Raw genomic sequence first — 9339 nt, 5'->3', positions numbered from 1 at the left:
ATGCGGGGTTAGATGCGTCATTCGGTTAGTTTGCATTCTCATACTCATCAATGCTAATGGCAAAGCTTGTACCCAATTCATCTTTCCAGCCTCACAAATCTTAGCTAGTTTAGCCTTCAATGTTCTATTAGCTCTATCCACCATTCTCTGTGACTGCGGATGATAGACACAACCCAATCTGTGCTTTATCCTTAAATACTGGAACACTTTTCGAATCACTTTGTTCACAAAATGAGTACCATTATCTGAGCTAATTTTGTCAGGGATCCCAAACCTTGGAATAAGCTCTCTGCACAGAACCTTAAGGCCTGGTCACACTACAAGACTTTAACCGTCGGCAGATCGCTTTGCTGTTCAGACTACATGACTTCACTCTATGTCTTTTTGTCCTTGTGGTGTTCACACTACGCAACGCTTTGTAAATGATCCACAAGAGGGGGTCGCACACCACATGATCTGACAACAACTCTTGTCACTGAACGCCGTCCCCAAACCACGTTTTGTCACGAAAACACATGCAACAGGTGGATCCGGAAATGACACGAGACTTTCGGTAATAAATGTTGTGTCCACACTATTTTTGAAGCCATGTTGCTGCTGTTGCTTTTCTTCCGGTGACCTCAACTCAGTTGACTTGCTCTCTTATTGGCTGGAGGTCGTAGCTACAATTGACACCATGTGATGTCGAGTCGGCTGACCGTCCCAGATATTTAACATGCCAGATATCTGGATTTTGTCTGAGAGGTGTCAGCGACGCGTCAGTGAGCCTCTTTGATGCGTCATTGAGGAGTCCTGGGGAAACCTGGTGTCACCTGAGCCAGGTGTCAATAGGTCTTACATATTCATGAATAGTCATTGATTATTCAGTGAAACAGAGGCTCTGTTGAAAAAAGTTAGGCACATCAGTCATTCATTCATTCATTTATTGTCTATACCCACTTATTCCTAGGACTCCTAGGGTCACGGGGGTCTGCTGAAGCCTATCCCAGCACACATAGGGCGAAAGGCAGGGGTACGCACATCAGTCACTTTACCCCAAATAAAAGGTCTTTCTGAGTGTTATAATTTAGCTGTTTTTCTATGGGCCCACACCCAAGACTTTCCTGAACTCAGTCCTGTGTTCAAAACAATCTGCAAGGTTTGTTTATTCTCCATTTTCACTGTTTTTCTGCTAGAGTTCAAAATTCTATTTTCGTGTATGTGTATTTTGACATAAGCTTAAAAGTCACACATGAATCTAACATACTTACATCAGCCATATTATGAAAGCCCAGTTTGTGCTCTATGTAAATAAGTTGAAATGTATTAGCTACTACATTGGTAAAGATTTGAAATTTACACAAATTTAAGAAGAGCCCAGATTCACTGCAGATCTTCAAAAAGGCCTCAGACCCCAGAGGGTTAAAGGTACCCCAAAGTAAGCCCAGCAGGGGGCACCTGGATTTGAACCAGGGACCTCTTGATCTGCAGTCAAATGCTCTACCACTGAGCTATACCCCCACAGGTAAAGGCTATCAACTGACAACAGGTGTATTCTAAATGGATGCACTTTCAAAGTGTTTTAAACCTGTCATTTTAATATTGGACCAAGGGTTCATAGATTAAAAGTCAATCCGCAGTTTCCTCCTGCCATGGGATTATCTACACATGACATCATTTGTGTTTGGTCATTTCCAGACGACTTTTAATGTTGTAAACTGTTAACCAGTTAAGGATACCTGAATCAGTGGAGTCAGGCAGGGGTACACGGATTCGTCCAGGGGGCCTTCTGATCCGCAATAAAATTCTCTAACACGCACTCTGCTTGGTCCCAATGAAAAGAGTGTCAACTGGTCTAGGTGGTCTACTGGTGTGGGAATTATTTGTTACAATGAAAACAGTCCCTGCTGGTAGACGTGGCATAATGATCAGGGCAATATATTACTGTGGAGACAGTCCCTTGTTGGTGCAGGGTGTGTGGAATTTGTTCATAGCAGATGCTGGGCAACTTAACACAAATCAATCTCCACTTGAAAGCCAAAGCCTATTTGAGCATCTTTGCTATCCAAGAGCATCCCTTCAAGGTGACAATTTACCCATCTTTGTAAATTCACCACGTTGTGTAATCCATTCCATGGATAAGTGAGGCTGTCGGAGGATGAAGGTAGGTCTTACCCTGGATAAAATACCATCCCAAAATTCATACTATGATAACTAATACATTAACAAACAGAAAACCCAAAACAAATGGGTTAGTGCAAAGGGCACTATTTACACACACACACACACACACACACACACACTGACAGACCCGCAGCACAGGCGATCTCACCCAGTGTCCAGCTCTTCAAGTCCTGCAGAAATCCGCGGAAGTTTTGATAATTTTATGATCATTCCTAAATATTATACATTACATTAGTAATATTGACTGTCAGATACTGAGCCAGGAAGTGGTCACGTGATGAACGAACGAACGAACCAGACCGAAGACGGTACTGACTGCAGAGCCGTAGCCTATGAGGCTGTCACGTGACGAGCAAGTTTCCCCGCACAGAACCAGATAGGATCTTGCGCATGCGCGGTCAATACAAAATGAACGAATCTCTCCCAAGTCATATTAAGGATTCATTCAAAATGAACGAATCTTTCATGAACGACACATCACTATCAAACACAGTGATTCATAAAAGCATTGTTAAACATGTATAAACAAAAAGTGACCGTGTGCCTTTATCATGAATTAAAGTTTAAACCTATTTTTCTCTACTAAGAAAAAAAGGCAGAAATCCCTTAGATTAACATTTCACATGGAAAATTGTGTCTTCTTAATTAGAAAAAATAATATTTTGTGTGCAGTGTATATGACTTACCAACATCAGCAAGAGTGAAAAACACCACGAAGAGGAACAACATTGTTTTCCTGAGTGTTTAGTTCAAACCTCTAGCTTTAGAAATGAATGTCAGTGTTACTATTTGATGTACATCTCCACCTCTAGCTCCACCTACTTGTATTTATGCATATTCATGATAACTGTTCTATACTGTATACTGTTTATATAAATCTGTAGAAATGTTTTTGTATTAATAAACAATGTGGTCCTAAGCCATGGATTCACTCGTACCATTTACTCAATTTTCCTGTGATATTTTGACATTGTTAGTTACATCACTTGTTTTTGCGTCTCTCTCTCTCTCTCTCTCTCTCTCTCTCTCATTAATAAAATAAGAATCTTTTAATGGATGGACATTCAGGAATTGTTATAATATGTAATGAAGTCCTTTCTTTAGTAGTTGGTGTTTGTGACTGCACTGTGTGACACTGGTTGCATAGTGCTACTTTCCATTTGTAATTTTACAGATTGTTCTATTGCCTCATTGTTCTGTGAAATTCTATCTAAGACTAAATTAAAGATTAAATCTACTTAGCAGTGGTATTTATTGGTTTTGTGTACAGAAATCTGTTTTGTTTATTTACCTTCCTCTGTGTGTCATTTGTGGCAGCAGAAGGTGGCTTATTGTTAGACCCATTAAAAGAATAAGGTTTATTTGAGAATACAGAAGAAATATTCATACAAAAGTATGTCTTCATAACCCCCCATATATTTCTCTTTAAATACTGCTGAATTTGTCATTTTCATGTTTGAAAGCAGCTATAAAACTCAACTCCACTGAATTGGCCATTAAGAAAGTCCTGTCCTACATCTTGTCCTAACAGGGAAGTAAAGACACAAAATTACCTTAAATTTACTTAAATACTTGATTATTAATCACAAGATAATATTTGAAACCAAAATACAATTAAGAAATAATTCTTAGTTGTTGTTTTTTTATCTTTCCCACACTGAACACTGTGTAAAACAGTAGAAAAAAGCAGTTATTTATAAAGGCTTTTTTCTCTGTAATACTTTAATACATTGTGTTAGTTTTTGCCTCTTCAAGGCAGTGGTGGTGAACTTGCTGTTGTTCACTGCAACAAACTCAAAAGATTCAGTGCTGCCTTCCATGATATAGTGTTGGTATATTGTATATTGTAAAATTCTGCTGTGATGATTGAAGGATCCTCAATGGTGGATAGATAGACCCTAATCATCTTTCTAGTGGTTTTCATTATCTTCCATAGAGTCTTCTGCTCTGACACGGAGTGCAGTTTAATATTAAACAGCTGAATAGTTTCACATGATGCTATCAATATTTCCCTGAATGTAATGATGAGGATGGGAGAGAGGGGTCTGCTCTCCTATCTCTACATGAAATTGAGACACTTCTGGGATTTTCTGGCTCAGATAAGATTCTATGTGATGCACCATAAAAACTGTCATCACTGTGATGCCAACAGTCATGTATTTTTTAACCTGTGGATTGTTGCTTTTACATGGCTTTAAGCCTCTTCTTCTTCTTTCTGCATGTAGACTCATCAGAGCATCTAAAGAAATCCCCAAGAAGATTGAATACCAAAATAAGGAAAAGCTACTTTTAAAAGTTATATTAATAATCCCTCTCTAAACCAAATATTATACCATTAATGAATGCAAAATATTTAACTAATTTTTACTTTTCAGTCACTGATGAACTGTCAGACAAAGACATCAGATAGTATTGCTGCCTCACAGTTCCATGGTCCCCAGTTCGAGATTGAGCTCAGGTTTCCCTCATTTCCAGTGTTGCCAATAAAAGCTATAGATCTCTGAACAGGATAAAGTGGTTAATGAAGCTTAAAAATCAATTAGCTATCTCCTAATAATCCAACATTTGTCAAACTATAACATATTTATGAACCCTTTATAAATTGCAAGAGAGACAGAATTTGCCAAAAAATAGCATGTAAATAGCAGCTCAACATCATCAGCAGAACTGCTTTCAATATAACAAAACTGTGTGAAAGTTTTTGTACAGTGCAGCTGGATTTCCTGTCACTGTGGGCGCCAGAGCACAGTAGTATAGAGCAGAGTCTGATACAGCAGCAGAGGAGATGATCAGATCCACTTGTTTAGTTTTATCATCAGCTTTAGCAGACATTCTTGGGTCAGGTTTGGAAATTAAATTTCCTTTTTGGTCAACAATAATAAGGAACTCAGGTTTAGATTTTGGATATTGCTTGTACCAGTGCAGGTAGTTTTGTGTAGTAAAGCTTGATTTGTATTTGCAGGACAGAGTAACATTGTCACCTTCATCTACAGCTTTATGAGGGAAATCTGGCTCTATTGAATCTGCCATGGAGTCACCTGTCATAGAGAAGAGAACATAATGTTTTAATCTTTAAATAATCAACAGGAAATACTTAAGTCAGACCCACACTCTGCATTTTCACACTGCATCACCACACAGACTAATATTTAATATAATATAGTTAATATTTCTGTAATAAGAAAAAGTCAATGTTAACTCACCTAGTGAAAGCCACAGATACATGAATATAACAGTGAACATGATGACTGGTCTTAGCTCAGTGAAAATAGTGGAGATCTTTCTGTAATCTAATATGTTAACACCATAAAGCTTCAAAATTGCTCCACCCCACAGCATCACATGACAGTGTCACCAATGTTGTTGTCAGATTGTTGATTGTTACTGAAACATCCTGGCTTTACATTCAGCCTCATATGGGAAACCTGTCCAGAGGACATTTAAGTAAACACATACTGAAAGCAGGAAATAAAGTTTTGTTGTAAATCTGAAAAATAAAACTTTCCTGTACTCATGACAGCATCAGAAGAAAAGAAAGAAGAGTAAAGGCAGATTTACAGATAAGTTTCCAGTTTTCAGTGTTTCTGACACAGAAGGTGCTTTTGCTTGTCAAAGAAATGACATTAGATGAGTATTTATTCTTATGACAGTTTAGTGTTAAGTGGACAGTTGTGTTGTTTAATCAGAATGGTATCTCTGAAATTAGCTTAGGCACTAAGAGTAACCAGGGCAGGGGTTAGGATATTATATCAGCAGTATGTATGATAGAAGAACAAGTATACTCTATGTCACAAAGGTTTTACTGTGAAAAGTAGCTTCCATCATCTCAGAGAATGTGAGCAGGTTGTGTGGTAGTGTCTCTAGTACTTAACCCACAATAAGATAAGTGTCTGCGCCATCTTGTGTTCACTGAAGAGAAAAACCTTAACACACTAATAAATAAAGCCCTGCAAAAAGGTCATACAGCCACACATATATTGGATTTTTAATTTTTATTAGACCTTATATTTAAATTGTATTTACAGTTTGGGGTGTCATCCATTTCTCTCTTAAATACTGCTGGGTTTGTCACTGTATCTTTGTTTTTTTATATTTTCTTTACATTACTTAATACAAAGCAGAAAAAATTAATAATATGGAAACAGATGTTGAACACGGTTGTAAAACTCAACAACTAAACTAAATTGGCCACTGAGAAATGCTTTATATTCACATGATATACTTTCTGTCCTATCAGGGGATTAAACACATACAACTGCCTTTAGATAAATTTACTTAGATGCTTGGTTATGAATCTCAACATAATATTTTAAACCAACATACTTTTATGAAATGATTCTTAGTCTTTTCTTCAAATGTTCTCACACTGAATACAAAAACAAACCAATGCAGTAATGAATGATCCAGTTCTAGTCAACCGTAGTGTTTATAAAATCTGATGACACTGATAATGCATGATGACAGGATAATGCTAGGTGAAGTGCAGGCCAGTTGGTGGGTGCATGTGTAAAAGTTTAGGATTTAAAACAAAACAAGAAAATCTAAATAAACACCATATAAAATAAATAACAAAACTTCACATCAGACGCACTTCAGCAGTTCATTATTTTCTGTGATTTTGTGCACCATAGTTTATTAGCTTTTTTTATACCATGAATGGTCTTAGCTGAATAGAAATATTCTTTCTGTACTCTAATATGTTCATTTTATGAAGCTCCACCCCACAGCATCACATGACAGTGTCACCAATGTTGCTGACAGATTGTTGATTCTTACAGATAAATCCAGGATTTACATTCAACTTTAGTTAAAGGACCTATATATATATTTTAAGCAAACCCAAAGCAGGAACTATTTGTAATATACAGATAATAGCAACAATATAATTAAACAAATGTAATTATTCTAATGATAATTATACAATTGTTAAGCCATAATATAAAAATTAAACAAGTTTTAAATTAATTACACATTATATGTTTGCAATCAGGCAGCTTAGTGGTTAGCACGTTCGCCTCACACCTCCACGCGTCCATCTCCATGTGTCCTGGGTTCGAGTCTTGCTCCTGCTCACTGTGTGTGTGTGTGTGTGTGTGTGTAGAGTTTGCATGTTGCTTGGTGGGTTTCCTGCGGGTGCTACAGTTTCCTCCCAAAGACATGCTTCTAGGCTGATTGGAGTTCTGTAGTGTGTAAATGAGTGTGTGTGTGCACCCTGTGATGAATTGGCACTCTGTCCAGGATGTATCCTGCCTTGATGCCCGATGATGCCTGAGATAGGCACAGGCTCCCTTTGAACTGAGAATAGATCAGATAAGTGGTACAGAAATGAAAGGTTTGTAATCAGTGGTGTCTGCATCTACATCTGGAATATTCCAATCCAAAATAGTTTCTAAAGTATCTAAATCAGTGGTGGGCCATCAGTGCCAGCAAGGCCTTCTCTGCTGGCCTAAACAGCAGTGATCTGAATCACTGATTTGCATTTTAATATATTTTTCCATGCGTGTGTATTAAATTCTTCCCAATAGTCTATTCTCTACATTTCCTAGCTTTGCTCTTGGTTGCGCTGCTTCCAGTAATGATAAGAATATTTATCTAATCATATTTCAGCCAGTGGCTGACATCATGTGTTGCCAGAGTGAAAGAAATCTGTTTTAAGGCCTTCAGAATGAATAGTGCAGGCGCCCGTAGCTTAAAATAAGTGGCAATTAAAATTGTTACATTAACCAATCAGATTTCGAGTTGGCGTCATTGGCGCCATCTAGCAGGCATACGATTACGTCAGCAATTTCCCGTCCTTTGATTGGACAATTGGAGTAGACAGAGGCAGAGAACCACACAAACTAAATAAAATTATTTTAACTCACAATGACTGACAGAGGAGAAGAAATCGATTTGGTGGCAGACATCCTTACACATGCATTTTCAAGGCAGACTGTAATAAAATTGACTATTCCTTGTGAGGTGTGAAATACTCTAGCCTAATTTCTATTTTACTTTGCTATTAAACGGTTGAGGACACCAGTGAAGACCGCAGGACGCGGGTAACCATAGTAACCAGTGATTTCCGGATTGGACCTAAGATTTCCAGCCCAGCTACAGCTTAAAACCCGTCCATTTAAAAATAAAATAAAATAAAATAGCAGCCCCAAATGCATACTGTGATAACTAATACATTAACAAAGAGAAAACCCAAAACAAATGGGTAAGTGCAAAGGGCACTATTTAGACACACACACACACACACACACACACACTGACAGACCCGCAGCACAGGCGATCTCACCCAGTGTCCAGCTCTTCAAGTCCTGCAGAAATCCGCGGAAGTTTTGATAATTTTATGATCATTCCTAAATATCATACAACATTACATTAGTAATATTGACTGTCAGATACTGAGCCAAAAGTGGTCATGTGATGAACGAACGAACGAACCAGACCCGAAGACGGTACTGACTGCAGAGCCGAAGTCTATGAGGCTGTCACGTGACGAGCAAGTTTCTCCGCACAGAACCAGATAGGATCTTGCGCATGCGCGGTCAATAAAAAATGAATCTCTCCCGAGTCATATTACGGATTCATTCAAAATGAACGAATCTTTCAAGGAACCGAATCGGAGCCACGGAGGCCAGCTGTACGCCAACCGCATCTTGTTAAAACGTAAAGAAAACAAAAAAATCTCTGTAATTCACTTATGGTGTTTTAGATGGCTACTTAATTTACACCTTAACAAGAAGCAGGATGTAAGCCTAAACATGTCCTGTTCTCCAAAAAAGATGATGTACTGTACATTTCCTCCCGCCGCCCCATCATAAGTGCTTCTTCTCATCGCAGTTTCATAATAACACATCTAACATTCTGTCACGTTCCTTACAGTAAAAACAGCTTGAGTAAAATAAAGGAAAGGTTTGTTTACTGGTTAAAAGGTTTGCATTACTCATTACGATATTTATCTTAAACGTCAGAGAGACCCTGATGTTTCTAGTGTTTTTTTTGTTCTGCTGTAGGTACTTGTGCTCTGAGACTCTGGGACTCAGAGACTGAGGGAGATGTCTGTTGTTCTGTCTCTGCAGGAAATTGAATCGCTTTTGGGATTTTCTGGCCCAGAAAAGATCCTAGGTGATTTGCACCCCCATACCTCAGACCAGCAGAGGAGTAATTTCTCAAAATGCCATGGTA

General features: G+C 38.2%; 1 non-coding gene across 1 annotated transcript; it reads right to left on the bottom strand.

Annotated features, from left to right (window-relative positions):
* Positions 1-1428: 1428 nt before the first annotated feature.
* trnac-gca (transfer RNA cysteine (anticodon GCA)) lies at positions 1429-1500 on the bottom strand. The gene has a single exon. It is a non-coding gene; the product is annotated as a tRNA-Cys (tRNA).
* Between the last annotated feature and the right edge of the window lie 7839 nt (positions 1501-9339).

This window comes from Hemibagrus wyckioides, unplaced genomic scaffold (genome assembly GCF_019097595.1).
Source record: "Hemibagrus wyckioides isolate EC202008001 unplaced genomic scaffold, SWU_Hwy_1.0 Contig1, whole genome shotgun sequence".
In the NCBI taxonomy this organism is placed as follows: domain Eukaryota; kingdom Metazoa; phylum Chordata; class Actinopteri; order Siluriformes; family Bagridae; genus Hemibagrus; species Hemibagrus wyckioides.
The sequence above is the reverse complement of the archived record's forward strand: the minus strand, read 5'-3'. Positions and strand labels throughout refer to the sequence as shown.